At 39.6% G+C, this 16,862-nt stretch overlaps 1 protein-coding gene across 4 annotated transcripts in view; it reads right to left on the bottom strand.

Annotated features, from left to right (window-relative positions):
* Positions 1 to 6,189, bottom strand: part of AFF4 (ALF transcription elongation factor 4) — a 98,174-nt gene extending 91,985 nt beyond the window's left edge. For 3 of the 4 annotated variants that reach the window (XM_049872444.1, XM_049872435.1, XM_049872460.1), the window contains exon 1: positions 5,797 to 6,189. The gene's annotated coding sequence lies outside the window, so the exon portion shown is untranslated. The remainder of the gene's footprint in view (positions 1 to 5,796) is intronic. The other variant, XM_049872452.1, reaches the window with a different exon arrangement.
* Positions 6,190 to 16,862: the final 10,673 nt, after the last annotated feature.

The following is a 16,862-nucleotide window of genomic DNA, read 5'->3' as shown; positions in this document are numbered from 1 at the left end:
AGCCAAAGCTGGTAGTCCAAAGGTGGACGTATAACCTAATGAGTCCCTTTCCTGGGATGTATAACCGAGAGTCAAGTCAGTTTCCCTATGAAGGCACGAGATATAAAATTTTAAAACTCAGAAGATATTAGCATGTGTTAAAAGTTGGTCTGCAGCAAGTGAACACACAATGAGCATCTCAGATGAAAGAGAGGTACTCTTGACCACATTTTGAACCCCTGGATCCAAGTGTTCCTCAGTTCTAGCTGTCCTCCTACATCTTTATCATTGACCTCCTTCTTGGAATACTCAGTGTGTTGCTTAAGTTAGGTGTGTGTCACTCTCCTAACTAAAATGAAGTGTCTACTGGGTAATCTAAAGAGGATATTCAGTTGGATGAAAGAGATCTGGTGCTCACAAAACACTTAGAAATGGTAGCTAAGGTAATACAGATGGATGAGATCCCCCAGCAGGAACTACCAATATCAAGAGATTAGCAGAAAATTAAGAGTCTGCAAAGGAACAGCCAATTGGAAAAAAGCCAGGAAAGAGGCATAACCATTAAAGTCAAGGAAGAAAACAGTATCAAGGAGAAAACGGCTGCCAACATCAAGAGTAGAAAAAGGTAAAGGACTAAGCAATGTGACCACTCAATTTGGCAATATGTAGGTCACAGGTGGCCTTGGTAAGAACCATTTCACTGGAATGGTAGGCTGAGAAGTCAGGCTGAAGATTTAAGAATGAACAGAAAGTATACAGTACTACCTAGAAAGTATTTTTAGCATTAAAAAAAAAATTCAAGCCTGAACTGGATCAAGACTCTAGATGTAGCTACTAATTTACCAAAAACACAGAGGACAGGAAAACGTATTAAATGAAACCACTGTGATCCAATCAGCACAATCCAGGCTGTGAGAAATTTCACAGGGCAAAGATCTGGTTTCTTCAACAAACAAATTGCATGGGAACAAAAACAATAACAGGAAAAAGATGGAGGGGAACCTACAGACTAAAAGAGGGTTAAAAGCTTTGAGGGACAGAGTTCCTGGGGTCTGGGGAACATGGTTTTAGGGGACATCTAAGTCAATTGGCATAACAAAGTTTATCAAGAAAATGTTCTGCATCCCACTTTGGTGAGTGGCATCTAGGGTCTTAAAAGCTTGGGAGCAGCCATCTAAGATATATCAAATGATCTCAACCTACTTGGGGCAAAGGAGAATGAAGAACACCAAAGACACAAGGAAAATGTTAGCCCAAGAGACAAAAGGGCCACATAAACCTGAGACTCCATCAGCCTGAGACCAGAAGAACTAGATGGTGCCTGGCTACCACCAATGGCCGCCCTGACAGGGAACACAACAGAAAGTACCTGATGGAGTGGGAGAAAAGTGTGGGGCAACTCGAATTCATGTAAAAAGACCAGGCTTAGTGGTCTGACTGAGACTGGTAAAACCCTCAAAGCCATGGCCCCCGGATGCTCTGTTAACCCAGAACTAAAATCATTCCCGAAGCCCACTCTTCAGACAAAGATTAGACTGGAGATAGAACAAAATAATACTCGTGAAGAGTGTGCTTCTCAGTTCAAGCAACAGCTACAAGAGACCAAACGGGCAGCTCCTGTCTGGAGGCAGGGTAAGGAAGTTAGGGACAGGAGCTGGTTGGATCAACATGGGAAACCCAGGGTGGAAAGGAGGACTGTGCTGTCATATTACAGGGACTGCAGCTAGTGTCACGTAACAATATGTGTATAAATTTTTGTATGAGAAATTAATGAGCTGTAAACTTTGACCTAAAGCACAATTAAAAAAAAAAGAGGATTGAGACACATATGAACCCAAGGCAGTGTATGGACCTTTGAATCATAATTCAAAAAAACTGTAAAAACAAAACAAAAACGGTAAGCGGGGAAATCTGAACACTGACTAGATATCTGATATTAAAGCATCAGTGTTCATTTTTTAGTGTATAATAATATTATGATTATTGTTTTAATCCTCATCTTTTAGAAACACATAATGAAATATTATAGTACTTATTCCCTGATACATTTCATTCCATGTCACCCCACAGGCTATAGTCCCACAGCAGCTGCACTGTAATTCAGAGAGATACAAAGTGATGTAGGGATTCAAAGGAGGGAGGTCACAATTCCGGGTAGGGTGGGAGTTAGACAAAACTTTAGAAAGGCAATGGTACTTGTGTTGGCCCTTAAAGATGGTGAAATTTTAACAAGGAACAAGAGAGATATTCCAGATGGAAGTAATGGCAGCAATTACAAAGATGTGGGAAGGTCTATGCCGAGTATTAACCATACTTACTTCTCTATAAAATTGTCCCTTCCCTAATGATGAAAGAAAAGGAAAAGCCTAAGTGAGAAGTCATAACTTACAAGGCAACTCCAAACTGGCAAAATCCTAGGAAAGCCATTCAGACCTAAAACAGCCCCAGGGAGCCTAGTCTCAGGCCAGATCACGACAATCTTCTAGATAGCTAAATCACACAGGTTTTCCAGGGCAATCTAGTCATATCACTGTTTTGTTTTTTGTTTTGTCTGGTTACTCCCCACACACAGCCTTGGGAACAGAATTCATTAAGTTCTTTTACCTGTCCTAGGAAATCAAGATCAACACAATTAGCTTAAAACAGTACCCACTAATAAGCTTTGTCTCCCTGCCTAAAAGCCACCAACATGTACACTAGACACTGCAAGAGGAATAAAGTTACACGAAATGCTTTCCCTCAGAACTTTCTTTGAGTTACAGATTTTTAATAAAGTGTGACTGATGAGGAAACCTTGGTGGCATAGCGGTTAAGAGCTACGGCTGCTAACCAAGAGATCGGCAGTTCAAATCCACCAGGCACTCCATGGAAACCCTATGGGGCAGTTCTACTCTGTCCCATAAGGTCGCTGTGAGTCAGAATTGACTAGATGGCAATGGGTTTGGTTTTTGGTTTTTTTTTTTAATGACTGATGAAGCAGGTAGATCTTTTTCCTTCAAAAACAGAATAGGCAGTACGTATACTAAAATGTTTGAGTATTTTAGAAATGAATTCAATGGTTCTGGTATTTTCTATGTGCCAGTAACATTAGAAGTCTCAAAATATGATGCTAGTGAAAATGAACATTAAGACAAATTGGAATGCAGATGATCAGCCAATACTCAGTAACGGGAATTTTTATTACTGCCCTCTTCTACATACTAGAATATCACTTCACATGACCAAGATGGATGAGTGTAGGGAGCTACTGAAGTAGGTGTGCTTTCCTTATCCCAAAGGAAAAAGCAGCAAGGTAACAGGTCAGGTTAGCTTGAAGAAGTCTTTAGTCACTGACTACACCTTATTTCACAATAACTAAGACTGGCAAACACCCTCCTAGAAATCTAATATAATTGTTCCAAATTATCAGAGGAAATGAGGAAGGAAATGAGTAAAACATAATGAGGATTGGGGTTCAAAACCTGGGAAACCTTTCATATTATATAGAAAAGTTATCATAGTAAGATAGATATCTGTATAATACAGCTAAAGTAAAAATAAAATCTAAGTCAATAATTTTTAGAATACACACTGCACTTCTGGGCCATCCCAGGTGTGCCCTCAACACGAAAGAACCTCATTTTGATTTTATGAAGAACGTTGCAAAGAAAGAGAAAGCTTCATACATTTTGGATTCTATTCTAGACCAGTAGATGGCCACAAAAGAAGAAATACCTGTTTTCTTTGTTCCCCTCAGATACACATAAAACCATAACACTAGCTTTTACCTCTCAAAAAAAGATACTTAACTTTTAGAAGACTTATATTCTGTCATGTTCTGTAATTCATACTTTTTTCTCCTTCAAATACTGATCACTTGCTCATGCAGCTTTCTTTTGATTAACCTTTTGTGAAACCTTAGGTTGGACCACTTACTAGAATAACAATTTCAAGTTCAAATACTATCACATTCAAATTCAACCTAATAATCGTATAAAATACTGGGTAGGATACAGGGAGGACTAAAGATGGTACTTGCTCTGAAGACAAAACAGGCTTATAAGGAAATGACAATACAAAACAGAATGTAAGAACTATTACAAAAGGGTACTATAACTCAAGATCACAGAAGAGAACGTATATCATCTGACAAGTAGAAAGTGAATCTAAAAGAAAACATTCTATCTTTAAGGATCCTTAATTACATAGCTTCATCACAGTACTATAGAGCCAACTTTACACCCCAAAACTGTAGATCACTTTTCAATTAACACAGCTAAACTTTTTTTTTTTTTCAAATCAAACAATGAAGATTTGGTCATTCACAGCTAGTCTACCTGGTCCCCACTGGATGCAAAATTTTATTAAAAGTAAAATCTGCCTGCTGTTCCTACCCACCCAAAAAACGAATTACAAAAACCAAAGTCATCAGCCTGCAAACCACTACCAAACTCAATGAAACTACTGGTATGAAAACACATTTGACTGCTTCCAGATTTTCAGTAAGTTAACACTTAAGGATAATAAAAAATAACTTCTTGAGTTTCTTTTATATTTGAAGACTGAGAGATATAGTAATACATAAGGAAGATAAACCTGAGAAACTTAAAGAAGCCAGCTTTGTTAAAAACCAAGTGGCCACTTGCCAACACTTTGCGCACATATGACCAAAGATGATTCCAGGCAGACTCGCAGGCCACAAAGACGCTTTATCAAATCCCAAATTAAGAAAGTTTTCATAAACTTAATTTTGATAAGTTAAAGGACAGTTAAATAAACCAAGCACTTTACAAAGCTTTGCAGAACCAATATGAAAACAAAGCTTTAAGCTTTTAACATCTCTGTCCTAAAAAACAGCACACAGCTTAAATGTCACATTTACAAACAGCCTATTCACAAGCACCTATAGCTTAGCTTTCGTCAAGAAAAATACTGGTCACAGTTAAAGTGGCTTGGTTTAAAATCTCCATATGGCAAGTAGGGAAGAAATCACGCAATTCTAAATTTCAGCTGACAAAACTACGAGAACCCTAAATGGAACTCTTGGTCTTAGTTTGAACTCCATACACAAGCATTTCAGATTTGTACTTCCAGCTTCCCAAAAATAATGTCGTTTGTGAATTAAAAGGCAGTAAGGATACTCCCCAAACTCCTATACCCCATGATCCATCCTCAAAGAGGGGAAGGAACAGCAAAGTGGAAGGAACAAAGCACTGACGTCAATTATGAGATGAACCCCGAGCACAGGCAGCTGGAGGAAAGGCCTAAACACCAATATCCAAATATAAGCTATCGGATAACTAGCCGACTGACCTATTCAAAAGTTGTGGGGGGGGTATTCACGTACTACACCCCCATTCCCATTTTTAGTCAACCCTCTTCGCTAGTCGAACGCGGAAATTTTTTTCCCTTTTTTTTTTTTTTTTTTGCAAAGGAGGGGAGGGGTGGTGGGGAGGTGCGCAGGATCGCGAGAAGGAAAGCGAGAACTAGTTGGGTAATGATAGCCAGAATCTGGGCCTATTTTCTCTTTAACTAGAAATAACTTGAGATGAGGAGGAAATTTAAAAGTTAACAAATCAGCCGATCGAATATCTGAGAAAAATGGATTAAGGAACGAAAGAGGAAAGGAGAAATGATGAAAAGATGGATTTACGGAATTTTTGTTAGGGTTAGGTTAGCTTTTTTTTTTTTCCTGTGGGGCAGCGAGGTGGAACGCGAAGATACGAGGCGAAGCCGGATTAAGCAGCCCTAGCTGCGAGGGTCTCCCGAGACCCCAGGCGGAACCCTCTTCCCCCGCGGCCGGGCCCGGCCCTCAGTCAGTTCGTCCGCACGTCTCACCTCCAGTCCCGGCTCCGCTAGGCCCGAACCATTTCCCGGCTGCGGCTGCGGCAGCGGCGGCGCCGGGCCTGCACCTTCACCGGACGCGCATTCGAGCCTGCCCGGGGGGCGGCGACGGGCTGCCCAAGGCGAGGGGCTCTAGGCGGTGGCGGGGGTGGGGAAGCCTCGGAAAGCGGAGGCGGCGGTGGCAGCGGCGACGACGCACTTCACACGGAACAGGCGAAGATCCCGCCCCAATTCATGACAGTCGGGCAGAACCCGGACGGCAGACGGTGGCGGCGGGGGCGGGTTGGCGAGGACCTGGCACCGGGATCCCCGCCCCGTCCGCTGACGGCGGCGGATCGACTCCCGCAGTCGCGACAGTGACTGACGCAGAGGCCGCGCCACCCATGTGACTAGGACCGGGCGGGGGCGGGGCGTCACGTGACGCTGTCGCGCCCCTCCCCTTTTGGAGAGCGGGGGTGCAGGCTCGGCCTGCAGGGCTGCGCGACGTCGCGCGCTGGGGGCGGTGACGTGCCGTGTTGTCGGGTCCGACGACCCCTGCCAGACCGAGAATGGGCTGAGGCGGCATGGGCCTGGCCTTCCGAGCACCGCTGCCACTTTGGGCAGGGCGGGCCAGGCAGGACAGGGCCTGTGCGTCCGGTGTGCACACCCTCCTGCGCATAGCCCGCTAGTGCGTAGTGTGGTTCCGAAGGGCGGGGTCGGGCCGAGCTGGATCTACCGGTTTTGGGGCTCAGGTGAATGGGGCCAGGCCATCACCCAGTCGTGGGCAGCGCCGTGGTAGCCGTATTGGAGGCCTTCCCCAGGCCGGCCAAACCCTGAAGCCCCCTCTAGGCTTGATTCCCAGTGTTGACGCCAGACCTCGAGCCCAGCAGTCCCCCAGAAAGCCGAAGATGGAGGAGGACTTGTGCAGTAGGCTTAGAAACACGCTGGAACTTTTTCCTGTCATTTGTAGATGGCCATCCCATGAAGCCAAGCCAGACCTCTTCCTGCGTCATCTAAACATTTTCCGCCACTAATACTTTTCTTCAGGGTATCAATTTGAACACTTTTCTTCACTTTTTAACGTTCTGCAAGTCAGGGCAAGCCGTAATTTAATTGAGAGTGAAAACTGTAGAAAGGATTTTCAAAGGGTCTCGTGGAACCTAGAACACTAACCATCCAGAGAGACCATCTCTAGTTCATCATTTCAAAACTTCTATAGCCGCCTGCCTCCTACCTGTTTTCGTTCAATGAGGGAGTCTCGTGAAGCTGCTTTTTTTATTTCCTATTAACTAATTTTGAAACAATTATTTTAAAGATTCCATTTTTAATAAAATTCAAGGGTTTTGAGGAGCTCTGTAATGGACTGTCCTAAGCAATGTGCATATGAAAGTGTTTTTATCAGCCAACAAAGCTGGTAATTCATGAACTTTAATACAAGTACAGTATTTTTCGTTTTTACTAAAATTCTTAAAGCACTATCACTCTGTTTATATACCGGCCCCAACCCGTTGCTGTCGGTGGATTCCGGGACTCATAGCGACCCTACAGGCCAAAGTAGAACTGCTTCATAAGGTTTCCAAGGAGCGGCTGGTGGATTTGAAATGCTGACCTTTTCGGTTAGCAGCCAAACGCTTGACCACTGCACCTCCAGGGCCAGTGACACACATACAGACACGGACGCACGCACGCACGCACGCGCGCGCACACACACACACACACACAAGGAAACAAAAATTCATAATATGACAGAATAGAGTGAGAAATAATCGTCCATCCTATCCCTGACCTGCACCTACCCCAGTCCTGGAGGCAATCAATGCAGGCATTTTCTAATGTATTCTTTGCAATACATTTTATAAATATATATTGAAATACATGGATACTTCTTTTTACACAAAAGATAATGCACTATATACACTGTTCAGTTGCTTTCTTTTCTTACTTAAAATATCTTCGATATTGTGTTTCTTCTTAGGGGCAGTATAACATTCCATTGTATGCAAATAGCATAATTTATTTAACCCTACAGATGGACATTTAGGTTGTTGCAAAGCTATTGCTATTACAAAATATGCTACAATTAATAACCCCATACAATAGGCAGCTAAATCTGTATGATAAATCCTTAGACTGGAATCTTTGGATCAAAGGTATTTTTAATTTTGATAGTTATTGCCAAATGGTCCTCCACAGAAGTTGAAAGCAATTTCATTTGCTTTCTTTCAGATTCATATTTGCAAGAGCCTATTTTTTTTTATGGAGGAGGGAAAGAGAGGGCATGGAGAGTGACAACAAGGCAATATTTGTCATTTTACACAACAATAATTTTAATTAAATATTAAAATGCAAATTGAAGGTATTTACCAATCTTTATGTTTCCTGTGCTTATTTTCTGAATAAATGCAATTTGGCTAACACAAATGATAACATTCTTTTTGTTCCATAAAGGATCATGATAAATTTTTAATTCAAAATGAGACCTTACTTAAAAATCAATATGGTAGTGGTAGGCAGGGGAGTTGTGGATTTTTCTGTGACATCATTCTGCAAACATGAGAATTTCCTTTTCAACAAAAGAAAGAAGAAATTCCAAAACTTATTTCTCAATTTATAGCATTTTAATATTCCATCATTTCATTTAATCAGATGCCTCCATTGTAACCTAATGAATTTTCTGCCTCTAACTTCATGCTTCACAATAACTTAAGACTACTGCATTGAATGGGAAATAGCAGAAAACACAAACCATAAAACTGAAAGAGAATAAAAAAACTCAGAAAAAGTATTATTATTTTATGAACATGCAATATTTTAACTGAGGATTCACTGTGTATTGTTACCGTAGCAATTCTTAGTGAAGTCCTCTTTTTTTTTAAGTCAGGTTTTTGGAGGTATAACTTATGTACAGTAAAATCTACAGTTCTGAGTTCTGACAAATGCATACAGTTGTGTAGCCACCACCACAATCAAGATATAGAACATTTCCATCATCTCAAAACATCCCTTCATGTCCCTTTGCGGTGAACCCTTCACCTCAGTCACAGTCCCTGGCAACCACTGATCTGTTTCCTGTCCCTATAATTTTACCATTTCCAGAATATCATATAGATGGAATCATGTAATAAGTAGCCTTTTGAGTCTGGCTTCTTTCACTTAGCATAATGCCTTTGAGATTCACGCATATTGGTGAAGGTCTGCCACTCTGCAGGAGGAAGATGTGGCAGTTAGCTCATGTAAAGATTTACAGCCTTGGAAACCCTTTGGAGCAGTTGCCCCTCTGTCCTATATAGGGTTGCTATGAGTTGAAATCAACTTGATGGCAGCAGGCTTGTTTAGCTACTCATCAGCTGAGGACATACGGATTGTTTCCAGATTTTACTGATTATGAATAAAGCCACTATAAATATTCAGGTACCAAATCACAATTACATCTACGTAAACATTATTTCATATTATTTTAGAAACCCAGATCATTTATTCATTTTTTATCAAATATTTATTAAGTGCCTATTTATCAAATATTTATTAAGTGCCTACTATATATCAGGTGGAAACGCTGGTGGCGTAGTGGTTAAGTGTTACGGCTGCTAACCAAAAGGCTGGTAGTTCAAATCCACCAGGCACTCCTTGGAAACTCTATGAGGCAGTTCTACTCTGTCCTATAGGGTCGCTATAAGTCGGAATTGACTCTGTGGCAACGGGTTTGGTTTGGTTTGGGTTATATAGCAGGTACTCTTCTAGGCCCATGGAATAAAACAATTGTCAAGTGCTGCCTGCCCGAAAATACCACCAAAACAACATAATTGATAAGGCAAAGCTGAATTTATTGCTTACTGCAATAAGAGAGATCACTACATTGACAGAGTCATAGTAAAATTTTGGAGGGAGATGGCAAAATCTGGATGTTTATGAGGTTTTGGGATCTGGTTTAAGCGGAATTTTCAATTCAGAGGGCTTGATTAGGATTGGGATCATGATATAATAGGTTAGGATTTGTGTACAGTAAGGCAAGGGTTTTAAAGAGTCTTGAAGAATATATTAGTTTTCTCTTGGTGCCCTATCAGATGACCACAAACTCTTGGGTTTAAAACTATACAAATTTGTTATCCTATAATTCTGTAGGTCAGAAGATGGGTCTCACTAAGCTAAAATCGAGGTGTCAGCAGGGCTGCTCCTTTCTGGAGGCTCTAGGGGAGAATCCACTTCCTTGCCTTTCCAGCTTCAGGAGGCTGCCCGCATTCCTTCACTGGTGGCCCTCTTCCTCTATCTTCGAGCCAGCAATGCTGGTTGAGTCTTTCTTACATCACATCACTCTGATCTTCTATCTGCCTCGCTCTTATACTTCTAAGGATCCTTGTAATTACATTGGAGTCCTTGCTGGTGTGAATGGTTGATGTGCTCGGCTGCTAGGTTGAAAGGTTGGAGGTTCAAGTCCCCCAAGAGGTACCTCAGAAGAAAGTTCTGACAATCTACTTCCAAAAAATCAGCCATTGAAAACTCTATGGAGCACAATTCTACTCTGTCACACAGGGTCACCACACATCAGAATTGCCTCAATGGCAACTGGGTTAACTAATGATTACACTGGGCCCGCCAGGATAATCCAGGATAGTCTATTTTTTTTTTTTTAATAATTTTTATTGTGCTTTAAGTGAAAGTTTACAAATCAAGTCAGTCTCTCACACAAAAACCCATATACACCTTGCTACACACTCCCAATTACTCTCCCCCTAATGAGACACCCTGCTCTCTCCCTCCACTCTCTCTTTTCGTGTCCTTTTCGCCAGCTTCTAACCCCCTCCACCCTCTCATCTCCCCTCCAGGCAGGAGATGCCAACATAGTCTCAAGTGTCCACCTGATCCAAGAAGCTCACTCCTCACCAGCATCCCTCTCCAACCCATTGTCCATTCCAGTCCATGTCTGAAGAGTTGGCTTTGGGAATGGTTCCTGTCCTGGGGCAACAGAAGGTCTGGGGGTCATGACCACCGGAGTCCTTCCAGTCTCAGTCAGACAGGATAGTCTATTTTAAAGTCAACTGAATCAGCTCTGAAAATTCCATCTGCTATATGCTAGCATATTCACGGGTCTTGAGGATTAGTGTGTGGGCACCTTTGGAAGATCATTGTAATACCTACCAGAGAGTAAACAGTCATTTAAAGCCATCTATTGGAAGCTAAAAAAAAAAAATTTTTTTTTTATTGGAAGCTGAGCCTTTTGATGTTCATTTAAATTGAACTGTGAGAAGTTTCTGAGATGAGCGATAAAGTTTTTTTTTTTTTTGCAATTTTTATCTTCCTTGTCAAGAGGTTACTGGAATAGTAAAGTTATGTTGAAGGTGACAGTGGAATAGTAAAATGATGTTAAAGCATACAGAAAGCTGTGTGGATATAGATGGTTTCAGTTCTCAATATTCCACCTTCTAATTATTCTTCAGCCTGAGTGGAAGATCAGTAACATCTGGGGACATGATCAGTCCAAACCTCCATGGTTATTTGGGGTATCATATTTTAACTACAAATCAAGTTTCTGGGGATAGTTGTTTCAATGCGCATGGATGCCAGGTTTTCCTGTTCTTAATCCTGCTGGAGAACTCTGGGAAAAATTAGAAAACACATTCCTCAGAGTTATGCCACTTGAAGGGCAAGGAAACTGGGGTATTTATACACCAATTCCTATTGCCTCATGTTGAAGGCTGCTCTTAGAACTGTTAATTCCTTAGTAGGACAGAGCAGATCCGATCAGCTACAGAAAGTTCTAAGGCAAATAAAAAAGCAGGCACACCTGCACAGCTGAAAGTCAGCCTGATGTTTTCTGCAGTGGTAGAGGTAAGGAGTATGGGCAGAGCACTGACAATGTCTTCTTCAATGATAATTACTGTATATACTTAAAAAAAAAAAAAAAAACCCATTGCCATCAAGTTGATTCCTACTCATAGTGACCCTACATAGGACAGAGTAGAACTGCCCCCTAGAATTTCCAAGGAGTGCCTGGTAGATTTGAACTGCCTACCTTTTGGTTAACAGCCATAGTAGTTAACCACTACACCACCAGGGTTTCCTTATGTAGTGTATATACTATGTGCCAGTAATTATAATTACTATACATAAAAAAAACTATACAATATACTGTATATACTAAAGTGCTAAGAATTTTACAAGTGTTATTTAATCTTCTTGACCCTTTCCACTCTGGATTTCCCACCATCATGTTCTACTGAAACTACTCACCAAGATCAACAACAATCTTCATGGTACTAAACCCAAAAGGTACATCTCTATTTCCACCTTAGTGGTATTCAACACAGTTGACCATTTTCTCTTATTTGAAACACTTTCTACTCTTGGTTTGTGAGATGCCACACTCTCCTATTTTCCCTTCTACCTCCCTGGATGCTGCTTCTGAGTCTTACTTGCTGAAAATCCTCCATCTTTTCCTGTTTTCTGAATAGAGGTGTCCCAAGACTTGGTCTTTAGCCCTTTTCTCTTTCTTGCCCTCTGTGTTATCTTCATCTAGACCAGAGGCCAGCAAACTTTTTCTGTAATGTACCAGATAGTATATATTTTAAGACTTGGTGGGCCACTTGGCAAAATATAAGAATAAAAAAAAAGTTCCATAAATTTTTATTGATTAAATTAAAAATATAAATTCTAAAATTGAATAAAAGATTTTATAATTCAGGTCTACAATGAGAAGAGTGAAATTCTTTTTTTTTTTTTTGGAGGGGATATTATTGTACTTAATTAGAATTCAAAGTTAGTGTTCCCTGTTATCATAAGTTATTAAAAAAAATTCAAATATCCTTCTGTAAATCCTGATCTGTAATTCATAAATTTGGTTATAATTCAAAACTCACAAAATTGATCTGTGATTTCATATATTTCATCATGGAAAATGTCTTTTCACATAGATACTATTAAATACCAGTATCTATTCACTGGCATGTGATTTTAATTGATAATATTAATTGCCAGGGGTTTATATCCACAATGATAGACTTAAACATACCAACAATCACGAAGATGGTGCAAGACCAGGCAACTTTTGTTCTGTTATCCATAAAGCCACCAAAAGTCAAAGTCTACTTGATGGCAACTAACAACACCAAGAAGAATTTAGAGAATTTTATTTGATTCTTGATATATGCCTTTGAGCCTGCCATTATATTGATTATTAATTGCTACCAAGTGAAGATTAGGTGGAAGTTCCTAAATTTTAAAGTTAAATGGATTTTGAAGTATGGAAATTTCCTTTGCACTTGCATCAAAGTCCAAAAATGCTGGGAGAACTGTAGTTTGAGCTCAGAAAACATATTATCTTCTGCTAATTTGTGAGGGAATGAAGATCTTTTTGTTTTAACTCTTGACAGCACAGGAAATGTAGAAGGCAGCTTGACATTACTTGTGATTCAGTTAGTTGTCATTGAAATGACTTTGTACAGAAAATTTTCACATATAAACATTGCTTTGCCTTGTAATATTAGGCTTATTTCATTAAGAAAGATTATCAAGTCTGCAGCAAAAGTTAATTTCTAAAATCATTTAGTGTTCAATAACGGTGGATAAGGATAACTTCTTATTCATAAAAATTTCCATCTCAGCCATGGCTCAAACAATCACAAAAGAACTTTACCATTGCTAAACCACCAAACTGCTGTGTGATTTGGCAAGTCAGGATATTCAGCTTTATTGTGTCAAAAATTCATGGAACTCAAGATAATTAAGTTCACAAGAACAAACGAAGTTCATTGTTGACCCTGTTGGTTCAATAGCACATGATAAATTCAAATAATTTCTGCAACATCTTACATTTTCACAGGCTCTGTGAATTTGTCCAACTAGACTTTTTCTGCTTCACACATATTGGTACCACCAATAGTAACACATCTTAATAGATTCCACTTCATGTTATAATGAATTACTGTTTTCTCAACTTCTTTGAAAATATTGTCACATGCAGCTGTTTCACACAGACTATTCTTAGAGGCTGATTCTTCAGTCACTTCAAACTCTGCGTTGATTCCTTGAATAAACAACTGAGCAGTATCAGTAACATGTCGACTCCTTAAGAGTTAATGTTATATAGACCATATGAACTGAGAGTCCAGAAATACACTGTCATACTTATGGTCAATTAATTTTTGACTAGGGTGCAAAGACAATTCAATGGGCAAAAAATAGTCTTTTCAACTAACAGTGATAGGACAACTGGATATCCACATGTGAAAAAATGAGCTGAATCCCTACCCCACACCATACACAAAATTTAATTTGAAAGTGAGAGCTAAAACTATAAAATTCTTAGGAGAAAACATAGGCATAAATCTTCCTGATCTTTGGTCAGACAATGGTTTCTTAGCTATGACACCAAAAGCACAACCAACAAAAGAAAAATATGGATGAACTGGACTTCATCAAAATAAAAAACTTTTGTCCTTCAAAGAATACTATCAAGAAAGTGAAAAGACAACCTAACAAATGAGAAGAAATTTTTGCAAATCATATTGGATAAAGAACCTGTACCTAGAATATACAAAGAACTACTACAATAAAAAATGCAATAGTAAAAAGACAAATAACTCAATTTTATAAAAAAAAAAAATTGGGCAAAGGATCTGAATAGACATTTCTCAGAAAAAGATATACAAATTGCCAATAAGCCCATGAAAAGAAGCTCAGTATCATTAGCCATCAGGGAAATGTAAATCAAAACCACAAAAGAGATACAAATTCATATCCACTCTTAGGTATATACCCAAAAGAATTGAAAATATATGTCCACACAAAAACTTGTACATGCATGCTCATAGCAGCATTATTCATGATAGCCAAAAAGTGGAACCTAGCCAAATACCCATCAGCTGATGAATGGAAAAACAAAAGATAGTATATCGATACAATGGAATATCAAATGAAGTACTGATACATGCTACAACATGGATAAATCTTGAACACACTATGCGAAGTGAAAGAAGCCAGTCACAAATGACCGCATATTACTTGATTTCATTTATATGAAATGTCCAGAATAGAGAAATCTATAGAGATAGAAAGTAGGTTGATGGTTGCCTAGGGCTGGAGAGTTAGAGGGAAATGAGTAGTGACTGCAATGGATACAGAGTTTCTTTCGGGGTGAAGAAAATATTCTAGAGTTGATTACGGTGATGATTGCACAACCCTATATTGTACACTTTAAATTGGTGAATTATATGATATGTGAATTATATCTCAATGAAGATGTTATTTAAAAAAAAAAAGAGTCAAGGAAAACTACTTGAAATCCTCTGCCTTATTTTTAACTATTTGTGTTGCTAGGAACCCTGATGGAGCAGTGGTTAAGTGCTCGGCTGCTAACCAAAAGGTTGGCTCCAGCCTCTCCATGGAAGAAAGATGTGGCAGTCCATTTCCATAAAGATTTATAGCCTTGGAAACCCTAGTGGGCAGTTCTACTCTGTCCTACAGGGTTGCTATGAGTTGGAATCAGCTCAATGGGATTGGGTTGTTTTTTTTTTTTGGTACAGTGTCATTACATAATAAACTCAATACTTCACCATCTAATTTGTTAACAAGATACTCCACACTTCACCGTACCTGAAAAGCAAGACCCTAAAAAGTCTACTTTCCTCTTCTTTCCTTGTTTTGACATGATACATATGCACTGGCAATGAAAATAAATAAAATGGTGTGGTAGGGTGATACAAATGGCACTTGAAACACTGTTGAGTTATAACTGTGTCACTGAAATTCGTAGTGCCACAAGCAGCAGGCTGAAGGAATAAAAGCACTACCTATGGTCTCTGTTGTAACCGCTCAACTGCATGAAAGCAGTCATAGACAATACATAAACAAATGAGCGTGGCTGTGTTCCAATAAATCTTTACTAATGGACAATAAAATTTGAATTTCACATAATTTTCACATGTCACAATGTGTTTTTCTTCTTATGATTTTTTTTCCTAACCCTTTAAAAATGTAAACACCATTCTTAGCTCACAGGTGGTATAAAAACAAGCAATGGGTAGGATTTGGCTTGTGAGCCAAAGTTTGCCAATATTTTAATTTAAAAAGTGTCATTTCTATTTTCCTGTCAAAATAGGCTTAATTGAAAATTTATATGGTGCCTGTCTTAGTTATCTATTGCTGTATAACAATAGCAAAAATGTAGTTGTTTAAAAAATAAATATCCATTATCTCACAGTTTCTGTGAGTTAGGATTTCAGAAGCAGCTTAGCTGTGGGTCGGGAAATCAAGAACTGATCAGCTGGGTGATTCTGGCTCAGGATATCTCATGAGGTTACAGTCAGGACGCCAGCTAGGGATGTAGTCATCAGAGGCTTGAATGCAGCTGGAAGATTCACTTCCAAAATGACTCACTCACACGGCCTTTGGCAGAAGACCTCAGTTCCCTGCCACATGGACCTAGGGCTATTTGAGCGTCCTTATTACATAGCAACTGGCTTCCCCCAAAGTAAATCCAAGAGACCAAGATGGAACTTACAATGTCCTTTATGACCTAGTCTCAGAAGTCACACTCTGTCATTTCTACAATATCCTGTTGGTTGCAGTCCTATTCAATGAAAGAGGAGGCTATAAAAGGGCATGGATACAGGAATCATTGGGGGCCATTTTACAGCACGGCTATCACAAAGCTTTTTTTTGTATTCTTGGCTTTTTTTTTTTAATTCATTCTTAAATATTTTATTGTGTTTTAGGTGAGAGTTTACAAAGCAAATTGGGTTCCCACTTAACAATTTTATACAAATTGTTCCATGACATTGGTTACAATCTTCACAGTGTGTCAGCATTCTCATTATTTTCATTTTGTTTGTTCCGTTTCCATTGATCTAGCTTCCCCTCCCCTCCTTGCCTTCTCATCTTTGCTTTTGGGTAAATGTTGGTTGTTTTTGGTTTCACATAGTTGATTGTTTAAGGGAGCACATTACTCACAGGTGGCATTGTTTTATAAGTCAATCTATTATTTGGCTGAAAGGTGACCTCCTGGATTAGCTCCAGTGCCAAGTTCAAAGGGTGCTTTGGGTGACAGTCTCTATCTAGCCTCTATCAGTCCACCAAGTCTGGTCTTT

The sequence above is a fragment of the Elephas maximus genome, chromosome 2, assembly GCF_024166365.1.
Source record: "Elephas maximus indicus isolate mEleMax1 chromosome 2, mEleMax1 primary haplotype, whole genome shotgun sequence".
NCBI classification, from domain to species: Eukaryota; Metazoa; Chordata; class Mammalia; order Proboscidea; family Elephantidae; genus Elephas; species Elephas maximus.
This window is presented reverse-complemented; position numbering and strand designations above follow the sequence as displayed.